This window comes from Anomaloglossus baeobatrachus, chromosome 9, assembly GCF_048569485.1.
Source record: "Anomaloglossus baeobatrachus isolate aAnoBae1 chromosome 9, aAnoBae1.hap1, whole genome shotgun sequence".
Taxonomy (NCBI): domain Eukaryota; kingdom Metazoa; phylum Chordata; class Amphibia; order Anura; family Aromobatidae; genus Anomaloglossus; species Anomaloglossus baeobatrachus.
This window is the reverse complement of record NC_134361.1, coordinates 129,540,410-129,557,895: the sequence shown is the minus strand read 5'-3', so window position 1 is coordinate 129,557,895 and position 17,486 is coordinate 129,540,410.

The following is a 17,486-nucleotide window of genomic DNA, read 5'->3' as shown; positions in this document are numbered from 1 at the left end:
CTGCCTGCATTGCACACTCCAACTCATTATAACTAAGCCATTATACTAGCAAACACTCAGTGTATCTAGTGGCATCCTAAACGTGGCTATTGGACTTTGCTATAGTCCCACTAGTGCAAAGATATTTGCAGCACATCTGCCCGTATTGCACACTCAAACTCATTGTTACTAAGCCATTATACTAGCAAACACTGAGTAAACTTAGTGGCATCCTAAAAGTGGCTGTTGGACTTCTGTATTGTCCCACAAGTGCAAAGATATTTGCAGCACGTCTGCCTGCATTGCACACTCAAACTCATTGTTACTAAGCCATTATACTAGCAAACACTGAGTAAACTTAGTGGCATCCTAAACATGGCTGTTGGACTTCTGTATTGTCCCACTAGTGCAAAGATATTTGCAGCACGTCTGCCTGCATTGCACACTCCAACTCATTATAACTAAGCCATTATACTAGCAAACACTCAGTGTATCTAGTGGCATCCTAAACGTGGCTATTGGACTTTGCTATAATCCCACTAGTGCAAAGATATTTGCAGCACATCTGCCCGTATTGCACACTCAAACTCATTGTTAGTAAGCCATTATACTAGCAAACACTGAGTAAACTTAGTGGCATCCTAAACGTGGCTGTTGGACTTCCATTAGTGTCCCACTGGTGCAAACCTATGTGCAGCACCTCTGCCTGCATTACACACTCAAACTCATTGTTACTAAGCCATTATACTAGCAAACACTGAGTAAACTTAGTGGCATCCTAAAAGTGGCTGTTGGACTTCTGTATTGTCCCACTAGTGCAAAGATATTTGCAGCACGTCTGCCTGCATTGCACACTCAAACTCATTGTTACTAAGCCATTATACTAGCAAACACTGAGTAAACTTAGTGGCATCCTAAACGTGGCTGTTGGACTTCTGTATTGTCCCACTAGTGCAAAGATATTTGCAGCACGTCTGCCTGCATTGCACATTCAAACTCATTGTTACTAAGCCATTATACTAGCAAACACTGAGGAAACTTAGTGGCATCCTAAACGTGGCTGTTGGACTTCTGTATTGTCCCACTAGTGTAAAGATATTTGCAGCACGTCTGTCTGCATTGCACACTCAAACTCATTGTTACTAAGCCATTATACTAGCAAACACTGAGTAAACTTAGTGGCATCCTAAAAGTGGCTGTTGGACTTCTGTATTGTCCCACTAGTGCAAAGATATTTGCAGCACGTCTGCCAGCATTGCACACTCAAACTCATTGTTACTAAGCCATTATACTAGCAAACACTGAGGAAACTTAGTGGCATCCTAAACTTGGCTGTTGGACTTTTGTATTGTCCCACTAGTGCAAAGATATTTGCAGCACGTCTGCCTGCATTGCACACTCAAACTCATTGTTACTAAGCCATTATACTAGCAAACACTGAGTAAACTTAGTGGCATCCTAAACGTGGCTGTTGGACTTCCATTAGTGTCCCACTGGTGGAAACCTATGTGCAGCATCTCTGCCTGCATTACACACTCAAACTCATTGTTACTAAGCCATTATACTAGCAAACACTGAGTAAACTTAGTGGCATCCTAAAAGTGGCTGTTGGACTTCTGTATTGTCCCACTAGTGCAAAGATATTTGCAGCACGTCTGCCAGCATTGCACACTCAAACTCATTGTTACTAAGCCATTATACTAGCAAACACTGAGTAAACTTAGTGGCATCCTAAAAGTGGCTGTTGGACTTCTGTATTGTCCCACTAGTGCAAAGATATTTGCAGCACGTCTGCCTGCATTACACACTCAAACTCATTGTTACTAAGCCATTATACTAGCAAACACTGAGTAAACTTAGTGGCATCCTAAACGTGGCTGTTGGACTTCTGTATTGTCCCACTAGTGCAAAGATATTTGCAGCACGTCTGCCTGCATTGCACACTCAAACTCACACATGAGCGCCTTCTTGCTGCACTACCTCCAACATGACCCTCGTATTGTCAAAATTAGAAGTGATGATGACTACTGGCTTGCCACACTATTAGATCCCCGGTACAAGTCCAAATTTTGTGACATAATTCCAGCCATAGAAAGGGACGCACTTATGCAGGAGTATCAGCAGAAGCTGTTACTCGATCTTAGCTCGGCTTTTCCACCAAACAACCATGCAGGTGCAGGGAGTGAATCTCCCAGTTGTAACTTGACAAACATGGGACAGTCTCGTCATCTTCAACAGTCTACCCGTACCAGTAGCACCGTATCTGGTGCTTGTAACAGCAATTTTATGGAATCTTTTCATAATTTTTTTAGACCGTCCTTTGCAAGGCCACCAGAGACAACAAGTCTGACACATAGTCAACGGCTGGAGAGGATGATACAGGAGTATCTCCAAATGAACATTGATGCCATGACTTTGCAAATGGAGCCTTGCTCATTTTGGGCTTCAAATCTTGAAAAATGGCCAGAGCTCTCCAGTTATGCCTTGGAGATTTTGTCGTGTCCAGCTGCCAGCGTTGTCTCTGAACATGTCTTCAGTGCTGCTGGGTGTGTGCTGACAGATAAGCGCACACGTCTGTCCAGTGACAATGTGGACAGACTAACGTTCATCAAAATGAACAAGTCATGGATCCACAAGGAATTTACTACCCCTGTGTCATCCTGGGGAGAGTAAATGCTTGTGGATTTGGAATGTGCTTGATGCAAATCTAGCTGTGAAGTGTACAACTGGGGCATAACTGCTGCCACTGAAGGGGTGGGTGTCTGTGTGGCCTAATTTTTGGAAAAAAAGGGAGACTCCGCTTGGAGTAACCCTTGCTTACATTGTTTTTAAAAATGATCCAAGATGAACAGAGCTGGGATCAGGAAAGACTTTGCTACCTACCCCGGTGTCATCCTGGGGACGGTTAAGGATGGCGTATTTTTGAATGTGCTTGATGCAAATCTAGCTGTGAAGTGTACAACTGGGGCACAACTGCTGCCACTGAAGGGGTGGGTGTGTGTGGGGCCCAATTTTTGGAAAAAAGGGAGACTCCGCTTGGAGTAACCCTTGCTTACATTGTTTTTAAAAATGATCCAAGATGCACAGAGCTGGGATCAGGAAAGACTTTGCTACCTACCCCGGTGTCATGCTGGGGACGGTTAATTATGGCGTATTTTTGAATGTGCTTGATGCAAATCTACCTGTGAAGTGTACAACTGGGGCACAACTGCTGCCACTGAAGGGGTGGGTGTGTCTGTGGCCCAATTTTTGGAAAAAAGGGAGACTCCACTTGGAGTCACCTTGCGGTGTTTTACATGATTTTAGAAGGGTGTGCCATACCTATATCTGTGTCTCCTCCTCTTTTTCCTTGTCCAGCTTTTTTGTTTTCGCATGAGTATATGTCCTTGTCACTTTCCCATGTGTTTGTGTTGTGTTGTGAGTTGTTTGTCACCTTTTGGATAACTTTGAGGGTGTTTTCTAGGTGTTTTTATGTGTTTGTGATTGCCTGCCATTGTTTCCTATGCGGTTCGATTTTGGTTCGTCGAACGTTCGCCGAACTGAACTCGAACGAGACCTCCGTTCGACGAACCGAACTCGAGCCGAACCACGACCGGTTCGCTCATCTCTATTAAGGACCCCAATAATGTGATCCAATAGCACTCACGCTGTGCCAATTTTTTCTTTATATCCCCCCCTCTAATTCCCAAATGAATGGATTCTATACCCTTTACTTGAAACCCAGTTGGATTACAGCCATGGAATTCTTTATAATGCCTGGGTAATGCTTTTAATTCCTCTATATTCTGAACTTCCTTGGCTGCCAGGATATCCCTCATGTGTTCTCTAGTTCTCACTTTGAGAGCACGTGAGGTCAACCCTATATATACCTTGGGGCATGTGCAAGTAGCAAAATATATAACATTACTAGTATTGCAGGTAATGTAACTGTCGATCACAAATTCTTTGTCTCCATTCACATTGTTAAACTTAGTTGCTCTGAAGATGTTCTTGCAGACACAGGGATAGCATATTTTTATCGGGGTTCGATCACCAAAGGGGAATTCATTTTGTGGAACGTAGTGACTATCTATGAGTATATCTCGCAGATTTTTGCTGCGTCTTGCTGTCATTGCAGGCCAGTCGGGGAGAAATTTCCCCAGAATTGGATCCGATTTAATGATGGACCAATGTCTATTAAGGACCCCTTTTATTTCATCCCACTTACCATTAAAGGTAGAGATGAACCTGATGATGTTGTCTTCTTCTGGCCATTTTTTTATTTGCAGCAATTCACTACGTTTGGCCTTTTTAGCCCTTTGATACCCTACTTTAATAGACCGACCACTATAGCCTCTGGTCCTAAATCTCCGCTGGAGGTCTTGTGCCTGAACCTCAAACCTCATGTCAGTAGAGCAGATGTGTTTCATCCTCAAGTATTGTCCTATGGGGATAGCTCTGATGGTAGATTTGGGATGGCATGAAGTAGCATGTAGCAGGGAATTGGTGGATGTTGGCTTTCCATAAATGTCAGATTGTAGTAAACTCTGAGAATCTTTCTCAATAGAAACATCCAAAAATTCCACCCTTTCCCTTCTACATTCTACAAGTTAGTTTGATATTCAATTCATTTTGATTGAGCTTGTTCACGAAGTCCCCAAGCCTGCTCTCACTCCCTTGAAATATTATAAATATATCATCTTTATATCTGGCCCACATCTGTATGTGGGCCATGGCCTGCGACCCTCCCTTGCCAAAAATCTCTCTTTCCCAAAAAAACAAAAAAGAATTTTGGTTGGACATGATAACTATACGGAGTGATACAGCATTATACATAAATTGTATCAATGGAGCAAACTATTTGGCTTAATGTACTGCCATATGGGTCACTTGCTTAAAAGCCCCCCTTTCCTGTATTCGTGTATTTTACCACTGAATAAATAATTGTAAAAAATCCTTCTGTTTTTAATGCACTTGACACTTAAATAAAGTTTTTTGTATGCACTTTGCTTAAAAAACAATTGGGGAAATGACTCATATTTTTTTGTCTCCCGTATGAATAAAACATACGGTTACAGGCTGCAGATCACAGTCATGTGCTTATCTTGACTGTGTATCAAAATACGAGAGACCCCATGTGGCTTTTTTTTAATTATTTAAATAAATAATTAAAAAAATATTGTGCAACCCCCCCCCAATTTTGATAACCAGTCAAGATGAAGCCAATAGCTGGAGGCTGGTTTTCTCAGGCTAGGGAGGCCCATGGTTATTGGGCCCCCGCAACCTAAAAGTAGCAGCCTGCAGCCGTCCAGAATTGTTTTATCAATTAGACGTGACAATCCTGGCACTTTACCAGGCTCATCCTTATTGCCCTGGTGCCGTGGCAATTGGGGTAATAAGGGGTTAATGACAGCTCACAGCTGCCAAAAAGCCCTAGATTAGTAATGTGAGGCATCTATGAGCCCCCTCATTAATAATCTGTAAGTAAAAAGAAATAAACACAAACACCTAAAAAATCCTTTATTTGAAATAGAATACAAAAAGACACTTTCCTTCACCCTTTTATTAAAATACAGCTTGGAGAATAGCCAAATCCTATTCCAGGGTCGTGGCACCCTTCTCCTCTCGGTGGCTGAGTTTGGGGCAAAAGTCCTCCTTGCCACCTACCACCGCAGGTTTACTTCTGTCTTTAGGCATTTATGATACTGCTATCATGTTACTCTGTGATATATTTTATCACATTATAAATTACAGATGGATTTGCTACAAACATAATTGCTTTCAGAGGCTAATTTGATATCTCAGTCATATTGCATCACACACAAACTCAAAAGATATGTAGTGAAAATATATAAGAAATTCATTTGCAACCATACTGTATTGTGTCCTTGCTTCTGTGCAGTAAATTTACAAAAATAGAACTTTTTGGTATAGAAAAGTTTGAGAAAACCAATAACCAAATTATTTCAGAGAGTAAAGGCTGCTTTACACCAGAAGATCTATCGTGCGATAGATCGTCGGGGTCACGGTTTTTGTGACGCACAGCCGGCATCGCTTGCGATGCCGGCCTGTGTGACACCTCCTAGCGACGCAGTATCGCTCACAAATCGTGAGTCGTGTACTGCTCGTTAGGTTTCATAATATCGTTTAATTTAATTGTTCATCGTTCCCGGGGTAGCACACGCCGCTCCGTGTGACACCCCGGGAACGATGAACATCGCTTACCTGCGACACGTGGCTCTCGCCGGCTATGTGGAAGGAAGGAGGTGGGCAGGATGTTTACGTCATCTCTGCCCCTCCACTTCTATTGGCCGGCGGCCGTGTGACGTCACTGTGACGCCGAACGTCCCTCCCACTCCAGGAAGTGGACGTTCACCGCCCACAGCGAGGTCGGACGGGAGGTAAGTACGTCTGACGGGGGTTACCGACTTTGTGCGCCACAGGCAGCGATTTGCCCTTGACGCAAAAAGGACGGGGGCGGGTACGATCGATTGTGAAATTGCACAATCGGTCGTACCGTGTAAAGCAGCCTTTAGAATATAAGCCATAGGACTTGCTTACATGAGCATGTAAACTGTACCAGTGCAATCCGATAAAATGGGATTACACCTGGACCAATGTTATTCCATGAGGCAGTGCAGATCTGTTTTTTTTCCTGAGCTGTAATTCGCCATGCTGCACAGTGACTATGAAGTTGGAACAGTGCGACAAAAAACAAATCCTCTGTTACAAATGTGGCGCCCCTGACCCTGTCAGGCACCGCTGAGTACTGCACCCATGCTAGGACAGTACTTCCAGGTAATCCTAAAGGCCAGAATGAGGTGTGTACGCACAGATACATAGCAACCAGGTCTCCCACACCTTTAGAGGGGACCCTTGGGTAGTCTCCAGAGAGGACTAGCCTTCAATTCTTTTCAAGGGGTGTAGTGGATGGGGCTGGGAGCTAGAGTGGAGAGGCTGTCAGGAAAAAAGGGTAGCGAGCCAGTCTGGTAGTGGTGAGCGGCGGTTGCTAAGGGATACGTGCTCACACTAGTCAGAACTTGCGCGGTGTAGTGACAGTTGGCGGGGTAGAACGGTCACCGGGTAGTCAAAAGAAGAGGTGCTCCTGGTGACTAGGCATGAACGGGGAACAGGTCCCTAGAGCAGACCTCGTTTTAACAATCTGCTAAACCTGCCAGTGAGGGGAACTACAAGTACCTCACCAACCACACAGAGTCTGAGCCTCAGCAGCAATGCAGGGACCCATAAGGAGCCAGAGCCAGAAGCCATCTCACCTGGTCCACGCTGCTGGCAAACAGTCCAAAAAGGGAGAAAAGGCAGTAGCGACTCCCTGGATAGACCCCCACGGTACTTCAGGTCAGGGGGTTATCCGAAAACAGAAGTGCTAGGAAGGCGAGCTAAGTGTCACCCTCAGACTGGCTTGAAGGATGCCTGGTTTCACCTGGTTTATTGAAGCATCGCCCGGGTCAGCTCACAGCAACATCAAAGTGAGTAAAAAGCAGTTCAAAGACTTTTGGACTCTGCCTGAGTTATTCCTGACCCACTATCCTTACACAGCTGAGCCCCTGGGGCCAGCCTCACTCACGGGAGGCCACACCATCCGACTGCAGACCCCATCAGCCCCAGACTCTTGTTAAATCTGCAGTAGCGGTTACCCATATCCCTGACCGCAAGCCGTGAGTGGTGTCACGATAATAAAAACTAACCTACCTGTTGCCATATATACAGAAGAAGGTCCTGTGGTATCCCTGAAGCTTGAGTGATATTGCTTGGGCGACACACATAGACCATTAGTATGGCATCCGATTTGTATGGATACATTACAATTCTGTAAGATGGAAAACTGTGAATGGTTTTGTAAAAGACTAATAGCTGCTAAGTAAAAAACAAATTGCAAACGGACAGCACATGAACAGATGGATGGCATGTGAGAAAAAAATCGCCCCTCTTTTCAGGATGAGAATGGGACCAATTTATATGCTTGTGTGACTCCAGCCTGAGTGTTACTACTATGTAATGCAGTTTCTAGTTCTAGAGAAGCCTAGTATTTTTTAAAAAAAAATATTTTTAAGAAAACAAGAAAAATAATGATAATGGCTCCAATTTCTCATATGTGATTGAGATGTCAAATAAGGCATCTGTCTAATAATTCAATATATTGATAAAAAGGCATCTAATTACACTTACTGCATTAATTAGTAACTTCTGTATATCATGAGGTGTACTGTGACCAAATGATAAGAAAGGCAGAGAAGCCATGATGACTTCTTCTGCGTTCATCTGTGTGTTATTAATGCTATACAAGACCTGGCCACATGCCAGTAAGTTTTGGATATGCAGGAATCAAGTAGGTATATCAAGAGGATCTGCTTACTGTACAGAATTACATTACCATATATCCTATGACACTTCAGGGACCATCCATTACCCAGGTCTAGTCATGCTTTTACAATGAATATATGTCCATGTTATTTGACTCTTAACTGAACCGAATCCTATTCCACTCTGGTTGGGTAACAATGAAACACTTATCTCCAATATATGCAATATAAATTGTATCCTGTCTTATCTATGCATACCAAAAGCAAAATTGTGTACAAGTCTCTGGGGCAGGGTTACTCATCACCTGACCGGTTTGGGATGTCACAGTGGCCTGGCCCGGTTCTGTGACCCCATTGGTGTCAATAAAGATGAAGGGATGGGAATGATGGGAGTAGTTGTCTCGTGTTACCATCTGTGGTATGTGGCTATTATGGGAGCCGCCACTGCAGGGAGTCTCAGCTTGGGTGTTGCAGCTCTCCACAGGTAGAGCTAGGCCCCAGGGAGGAGGAGGGTGGTAGTCCCTGTGATTTAATGTTGGGGTGCAGGACTGAGGATGCCGGTAATAACTGGACAACACAGGGGGCTGTAGTTTCCTTTACTTTTACTTGGCAGTTGTTAATACAGGCCCGGGAGTCTGCTTCAAAAGATGATGAGGGTCTGGTCAGCCTGAAAGCAATGAGGGGATTCACCTCGCCAGGGGAGTTGGAGGCCTTCCTTGTTGCGCTATGGGTGCAGTCTCTGTGGCGTGGAGCCGCACAGTGACCCTTATTCCTAGTTGGTGTTTTTGTTCTATCCATTATGGCGGGCAGCGCGAGCCAGTACTGGGCACCACCTGTGTAGCTGCGGCCCCGGGTTCTATCTTGCTACTGCATCTTAGGGAGTTCTGATGGGTTAGGGGACCTGAAATCTCCTGCCCTCCGGGCTTTACTGATGGGCCTTTAGCACCCACCAGTTGAGGACCCTGGTGTCCTGATTCCTGCATCTGGTCATGTGAAAGCTTTGTCAAACAGCTCTTTTTCAGCGACCGTACTTGTTCCTTGGCTCTGCTGTTCTGAGGTGTCTCTCTTCCTGTTTCAGTGTGAGTGTTCTTATCCCTCCCCCAGACCAGAATACACAGGGAAGCTCTCCCTAAACCAGGTTTTGAACTCCCCCTTCTGGCCTTAGTTAGGAAGTGTTGTGTGTAAAAAACCTAGCATGGAAACCTCCTCACTGCTTCCAAGCATAGCACAGCCTCTGGTAAGTTGAGCAACGCTACTGTGGCTCCCTTGACCACTCGGGTGCCACACAATCATCACTGCTAAAATATTACTTTTCCAATGAGCTGAGTAATGACTATCCTTGCAGATGATGGCAACTGCCTCCTGTGGGCACAATATGAACTATCTTAGTCACTTTCCATATAGCTGCTGGTAACAGCCACCTGTTGTGAGCACATTGTGGACTATCTCAGTTGTCGGTTCCTATAGATGCTTATCTTAGTGACTTTCCTTGCAGATGCTGGTAACTGCCTGCCATGAGTACATTGTTCAAAATTCTAGTGACAGTCCTTGTAGATACTGGTTACAGCTTCCTTTGAGGACATTGTAGACTATTGTAGTGACTGTGACTGTAGATCAGAGGTCTCAAACACGTGGGCCACATACGTCCCCTCAGGCCGCTTCTTGTGGCCTGCAGACATGTGCCCCCCTTGATGATCGCGGTTGGTGCAGGGGCCGCTGCCGTCGGGGCTTTATTTTAGATGAACATTTTGCCAGATATGCGCGCGCAGAGTCAAGCTCTCCTTGCAAAACTATTCCTTCAATGGCAGCTGCCATCAAATCAGAGGCAAGCAATTGACATGTATGACTTCAGCTCCTTGCCTTCAGCTGCCAATGGAAAAGTTGTGAGAGAGATTGACTCTGCGCGGGTAGCGCCAGCAAAGTGTTCATCTGATATAAGGTGCTGACAGCTGTGGCCCCTGCATCAGCTGCAATCTTCAAGGGGGGCACGTGCCTGCGGGCTGCAAGAAGCAGAGAAGAGGATGCCACGGGAACAAAGGACAGGTGAGAATAATTGTGCTTTTTGGGGGGTTTTTTGTGTATGTGAGGAACAGCACAATAGGGGACCAGGATGGGAGATTGCTACAAGAAGAGTACCAGTAAATGGGACATTACTACAAGAAGAGGGCCCTGCATGGGCAAATTAGTAAAAGTGGACACATTACTACAGGATGGTCACATTACTATAGGACGGGGACAAGGATAGGCAAATTATTAAAAGATAGGGACAAGGATGAGCACATTACTGCACGATGGGAACAAGGATTGGCATATTACTAAACGATGGGGACAACGATGGGCACATAACTACAGAATGGGGACAAGGATGGACACATTACTACTGGATGGGGACAAAGCTGGGCACATTACTACAGGATGGGGTCAAGGCCGGGGACATTACTATAGGATGGGAACAAGGATGGGCACATTACTACAGGATGGAGACAAAGATGGGGCACATTGCTACAGGATGGGGACAAGGATGGGCACATTACTATAGGATGGGGACAAAGGATGGACACATTACTACAGGATAGGCACATTGCTATAGGATGGGGCACATTAATACAGGATGGGGACAAGACTAGAAACAATAATGCAGGATAGGGACAAGGATGGACACATTACTATACCATAGGATGGGCACATTACTATACTATAGGATGGTATATTACTATAGGATGGGCACATTACTACAGGATGGGCATATTACTAAAGATAGAGACCAGGATGTGCACATTACTATAGAATGGGGACATTACTACACGATGGGGACAAGGATGGGCACATTAATATAGGATGGGGACAAGAATGAGTACATTACTACAGGATGGGCACATTACTATAGAATGGGGACATTACTAGTGGATGGGGACAAAGATGGGCTCATTACTACAGGATGGGGACTAGGATGGGCACATTACTACAAGGGGACAAGAACATTACTACAGGATGGGGAACATTACTAAAAGAGGCTGGCCAAAATTACTATATGGTACTAATTATAAAACTTTGTTACGAGAAAGAGATAAAATGTAAAAATAAAGATGTTTTATTGTTATATATTCAAAACAAAAAACGTGCACATTTGTTATAATAAACAAGTGAAAAATGTTCAAAAATAGTGATCTAAAGGTGTGTAAAAAAATATATGGTACCAATAAAAATGATAGTTTGTCCTGCAAAGAGTGCAGCCCCCCAACATTTTTTTCTATGTACGGCTCATATACTTAGCCGAGTTTGAAGCGCCTGCTGTAGTTGCTGGTAACCGCATGTTATCAGCACATTATTCTAATGACTGTCCCTGTAGATGCTGGTAACAGCCTGCTTTGAGGAAATTGTGTCACCATTGTAGTGATTGTCCCTGTAGATACTGGTAATTGCATGTTGTGAGCACATTGTGGACTGTAAAAGAGGGATACAAAATTGTATGTTTAATATTATTGTTATATATTATTCCCACAAAGATATATACATCAAATTATATTTTTCTCTGTTACTACTTTGCCTTATCTGGTGTATTCCATGCACGCGCAGACTCACAACACTTTGTTATAATAATAAAATATGAAAAGTTTATTCGCTACCAAGACTACACTTAATTCACAATATAATCAATATATATGTAAATCAGTCTGAAATGCATATGCTAAATTATGCACAATTACAATACATTCAAACACCAGTAAATAGTACCTTCACAAATACACCATTAGAACCCACAATTATCAACTCATATAGCACCCACATTGGCTAAAACATGGACACAATTACAGCCCACCCAACACTAAGACTATCCCTGTATGAAATTACAGGTAAAACACTGGGGGGTTGATACTCAGCCATGTGTTGGTCACGCTTCTTGCTGGTCCAAGAGTCAAGAAGGATAAGAGCAAAGAGGATCTCACAGGAAGTGTGGTCGGCGTATGTAGCAAAAAAACTGGGGTGTGTGCTAAGATTTGCTTATTTGCTGAAAACTGTGCTGTCATGAGGGCATATGCATTGGTAGGTATTGGAGAAGACTCCTCCCATCATGGCTGAGGCCTTAGGTGGCTAAAGTCTAAATTTCTTCTCATTGTCCACTTCCCCTCCAGAACATGTGGTGAAGGAATAGGAAATATATATATATATATATATATATATATATATATATATATGTATACAGTATATACCGTACAGACCAAACGTTTGGGACACACCTTCTCATTCAAAAAGTTTTCTTTATTTTCATGACTCTGAAAACTGTAGATTCACATTGAAGGCATCAAAACTATGAATTAATACATGTGGAATGAAATACTTAAGAAAAAAGTGTGAAACAACTGAAAATATGTTTAATATTCTAGGTTCTTCAAAGTAGCCACCTTTTGCTTTGCCTACTGCTTTGCACACTCTTGGCATTCTCTTGATTAGCATCAAGAGGTAGTCACCGGATATGGTTTTCCAACAGTCTTGAAGGAGTTCACAGAGATGCTTAGCACTTGTTGGCCCTTTTGCCTTCACTCTACGGTCCAGCTCACCCCAAACCATCTCGATTGGGTTCAGGTCTGGTGACTGTGGAGGCCAGGTCATCTGGCATAGCACCCCATCCCTCTCCTTCTTAGTCAAATAGCCCTTACACAGCCTGGAGGTGTGTTTGGGGTCCTTGTCCTGTTGAAAAATAAATGATGATCCAACTAAATGCAGATGGAATAGCATGCCGCTGCAAGATGTTGTGGTAGCCGTTTCGGTTCAGTATGCCTTCAATTTTGAATAAATTCCCAACAGTGTCATCAGCAAAGCACCCCCACACTATCACACCTCCTCCTCCATGCTTCACGGTTGGAACCAGGCATGTAGAGTCCATCCGTTCACCTTTTCTACGTTGCACAAAAACACGGTGGTTGGATCCAAATATCTCAAATTTGGACTCATCAGACCAAAGCACAGATTTCCACTGGTCTAATGTCTATTCTTTGTGTTCTTTAGCCCAAACAAGTCTCTTCTGCTTGTTGCCTATCCTTAGCAGTGGTTTCCTAACAGCTATTTTACCATGAAGGCCTGCTGCACAAAGTCTCCTCTTAACAGTTGCTCTAGAGATGTGTCTGCTGCTAGAACTCTGTGTGGCATTGAGCTTGTCTCTAATCTAAGCTGCTGTTAACCTGCGATTTCTGAGGCTAGTGACTTGGATAAACTTATCCTCCGCAACAGAAGTGACTCTTGGTCTTCCTTTTCTGGGGCGATCCTCGTGTGAGCCAGTTTCTTTGTAGCGTTTGATGGTTTTTGCCACTGCACTTGAGGACACTCTCAAAGTTTTCCCAATTTTTCAGACTGACTGACCTTCATTTATTAAAGTAATGATGGCCACTCCTTTTTCTTTACTTAGCTGCTTTGTTCTTGCCATAATATAAATTCTAACAGTCTGTTCAGTAGGACTATCAGCTGTATATTCACCAGACTTCTGCACAACACAACTGATGGTCCCAACCCCATTTATAAGGCAAGAAATCCCACTTATTAAACCTGACAGGGCACACTTGTGAAGTGAAAACCATTTCCGGCGACTACCTCTTAAAGCTCATCAAGAGAATGAGTGTGCAAAGCAATAATCAAAGCAAAAGGTGGCTACTTTGAAAAACCTAGAATATAAGACATATTTTAAGTTGTTTCACACTTTTTTGTTAAGTATTTCATTCCACATGTGTTTGGTTCCTTTGGTTGAAGAAGGAGCATGTGTGCTCTGAAAGCTTGCTAATATAATTTTTTGGTTAGCCTATAAAGGTATCACTCCTAAAATACTTTTGCCATTCTTGGAACCTATACAAAAAACCACAGATTTAAGAAAGGAAAAAATATTGTATGTAATCCTATCTGTCAATCTATAGTTCCCTCTCATTGTAGTGGATAAGGTAAATTAGAATAAACTCCATGAACCTATTCATCAAAAATGCGTACGAAAAAGTACACATACAAGGAGTACTATATTCAAATATATATATTTTTTTATTATTTTATTTAGCAAAAAGTCAATTATACAAGCAAACATATAAAAACACAATCATGTAACATGAAAATGACGGTATTTTGCGGGGGACTCCTATAAGATGGGAGTAGTCAAGTGTCCAGCATTAAATGTCTAGATAGTAATTATAAACGACCATCATATATAATATGATGTAACAGTAAGTATCAATAGGTGGAATAGTCTAAATTATAGCATCATGTGCTTATGGGCGATTCATCAGGTATTAGTGACCAGAATAATAAAGGATTGTAGTATCCTACCTATATAAACGCACACAAGCACAGTAAGTGATATCAGAAGTAAAGACTAGTTCAATGAACTGCAGCCTATTCAGAACAAGTTATCAGATACCGATATATATCCTCCAGCTCCTGCTGGTGGTAGGTTGGCAGCATCAGAAAGATGTTTTCTAATCCTTTATTTTAGACTGTTCATTGTACAACCTACATATTGTTTATTGCAAATATCGCAATTAATAAGATAAATGACATTAGCAGTGTTGCAGTTAATATATGAAAGGATGTCAAAAGTTTTTTTATTATACATGGAGGTAAATGTTTTGGATTTATTAGCATGTTTACAGCATTTACATATGTTAGCCCTACACCCATAAAAGCCTTTAGTTTTTAACCAGTTACTATCCTTAGAATTTGAAAGCATAGGATCTCTGAAAAGGCTAGGAGGCAATAATGAGCTTAATGTGGGGGTACGTTTATCCACAAAGGAGATGGATTTGTTCTCTATTAATGATTTTAAAGTTTTGTCTTGGTAAAGAACGGGCAGGTATTTTTTGATAATGGAGACAATACTGCGGTATTGGGGACAATAGGGTGTTCTGAATGTAACTTGATCTGAGACGTTACTAATATTCTTATTTTTTTTCCCTTTTGAATACAATAAATGGGTTCTATCCATGTTGTCCACCAATTTTCTAGCTCTTTCTAGATAATATTTAGCATAGCCTCTTTTGGTCAGCTTCCAATTTATAAGTAGGATTTTGTGTGCTATTTCTTTTTAACCGGATAAGTTCACCAAGGGGAATGCTTTTAATAGTATGTTTAGGATGGTTTGAATTAGCTGTCAGAGTACTATTACAATACGTATTTTTTTCTGAATGGAGAAATATTTATCAAATGTGTGGTTACATTCCCTGTCAAGGTCAGATCCAGAAAATTGGCCAAACGATTGTGAACAGTGAATCTAAGGTTATAGTCATTAGTATTCAAATAGTTGAAAAAATTACTAATGGAATTGTCTCCCAAGATATCTCTGTCCCAAATAAACACTAAATTGTCTATATATCTTCCTAGCCAGACGATACCATTTTTAAATGGGTTATCTTCAGAAAATAACAAAAATCCTCCCATGTAGCCATAACAATGTTAGCTAAAGACGGGGAAAAACGTGCTCCCATGCTAACGCCACGTTTTTGTAAAAAAAATCTGTTGTTGAATGAAAAATAATTGTTTCCAAGGAAAAAAATTAATTGCAGAAATAATGAAGTTTTGTATGTTTGGATCGTATCAGCTGTATCGATGTAGATAATATCTAACACATCTTAAAGCAATATGATGTGGAATTGAAGGATAAAGTCCTACTACATCGTATAACAGCCAAACATAATTATTCTGCCATCGTATTTTGTCCAGGACTCCAATTATGTCTCTAAAGTCTCCAAGAAACCTTGGTGTTAGTGGAACAAGAGGTTTTTTTAAAAAGTGATCTGCCCATTCTCCAAGTCTTTCGCTGAAAGAACCTATGCCTGAGACTATAGGTCTCATGGGAGGAGGAAACACCTCTTTATGTACCTTAGGAAATGAGTGGTACACTGGTATAATGGGATTTTCTACATATAAATATTTCATAATTTTATTAGTAATAACTCCCATAGCGAAAACCTTATGCAACAAAGCGTTCATTTCCATATTAAAATCCAATGTGGGATCCTGTTTTAACTCGACATAGGTGTCTCTGTCCTCCAGATCCTGCAAGTTGAGTTTTTTATACAGACCAGCATTCATGGTAACAACAACGCCGCCTTTGTCTGCTTGCAGGATGAGGAGGTCAGAATTGTCTTTAAAACCTTCCTCTAGTGTTAGGGTCGTGACCGACTCGTTTTAGGTTTTAAATGCATACAAATTCTACATACATTTGTTTATTGCATCAACTCTTTTTGACTTTTTCTGGAACTTATTTTTAAACAAAATACAATAAAATAAAACTATTTTACTAAATTGTAAAATGCTCTTATTAAAGTTATAACATTTGTGTTGTTGGGGTCAGTTTCGACCCAGGTCTAATATAAGAGTAAAAAAACAATAATAAGTACCAAAACTGAACTCATAAACAAAATATAAACCAGCAGCCCACAGCCAGCTCTACCTCCAACAACTTGAGTTAGGGACATGTCCAGGCATGTATGGCCAAATCAGCTTAAGCTGGGTTTACACACTGCAACATCTCAAACGACATCGCTGTAACGTCACCGGTTTTGTGACGCAATAGCGATGTTGTTTGCGATGTTGCAGTGTGTGAAACCTATCAGCGACCCGGCCCCTGCTGTGAAGTTGTGATCGTTACAAATCGTTCAGGACCATTCCTAGGTCCTTTGTTTCCCGCTGTGCAGCATGCATCGCTGGAAAGTTTCAGTGTGTGAAAGACTTTGCAGAGACTTTGTTAGCAACTTCCCTTTCAAAAGGCTGCTTATCAACGTCCCCAACAACCAGCTAGGTCGCTCTGCAGGTCCGGATCGCTGTTGAGTTGTTGGCCAGGTTTGCCTGTTTGACAGCTCACCAGCGACTTAGCAGAGACTTAGGGAGGTCGCTGTTACATCACAAAACCGGTGACGTTAAAGCGATGTCCTTTGCGATGTTGCAGTGTGTAAACCCAGCCTTACAGTTGGTACTTTAGTCCAGGCAAGTACTCTGTACTTTACAGAGTATACATCTTCAGTTTACACCATGCAACAATGAGGAGAGGATTAGATGCAAGCCAAATTCTGGATTATATCTTGGATGATAATGAATCAGAGGACACACAGCAGCAAACTGATACAGATGAACAGGTTTCTGAGGAGGAAGATGATGTGGAGTATCAACTGGAAGACACAGACAGTTCTGATCAGTCTGATGAGGAGGTCACCGGTGCTGAAGCTGCTCCCACTG